Genomic DNA, 243 nt, shown 5'->3' with positions numbered 1-243 from the left:
AGGTGGACCTGTCTTCAGGTGGACCTGTCCTCAGGTGGACCTGTCCTCAGGTGGACCTGTCTTCAGGTCCTCAGGAGGACCTGTCCTCAGGTCCTCAGGTGGACCTGTCCTCAGGAGGACCTGTCCTCAGGTGGACCTGTCTTCAGGTGGTCCTGTCCTCAGGAGGTCCTGTCTTCAGGAGGACCTGTCCTCAGGTGGACCTGTCCTCAGGTGGACCTGTCCTCAGGTGGACCTGTCTTCAGG

At 60.5% G+C, this 243-nt stretch overlaps 2 long non-coding RNA genes across 3 annotated transcripts in view; one reads left to right on the top strand and one right to left on the bottom strand.

The window, feature by feature from the left end:
* Positions 1-142: 142 nt before the first annotated feature.
* LOC106512682 (uncharacterized) overlaps positions 143-243 on the top strand; it is a 1,357-nt gene continuing 1,256 nt past the window's right edge. The window contains exon 1 of the long non-coding RNA XR_001309710.1: positions 143-210. This is a non-coding gene — a long non-coding RNA (uncharacterized LOC106512682). The remainder of the gene's footprint in view (positions 211-243) is intronic.
* Positions 181-243, bottom strand: part of LOC106512681 (uncharacterized) — a 1,372-nt gene continuing 1,309 nt past the window's right edge. For both annotated transcript variants that reach the window (XR_001309709.1, XR_001309708.1), the window contains exon 3: positions 181-232. This is a non-coding gene — a long non-coding RNA (uncharacterized LOC106512681). The remainder of the gene's footprint in view (positions 233-243) is intronic.

The sequence above is a fragment of the Austrofundulus limnaeus genome, unplaced genomic scaffold, assembly GCF_001266775.1.
Source record: "Austrofundulus limnaeus strain Quisiro unplaced genomic scaffold, Austrofundulus_limnaeus-1.0 Scaffold10228, whole genome shotgun sequence".
In the NCBI taxonomy this organism is placed as follows: domain Eukaryota; kingdom Metazoa; phylum Chordata; class Actinopteri; order Cyprinodontiformes; family Rivulidae; genus Austrofundulus; species Austrofundulus limnaeus.
This window is presented reverse-complemented; position numbering and strand designations above follow the sequence as displayed.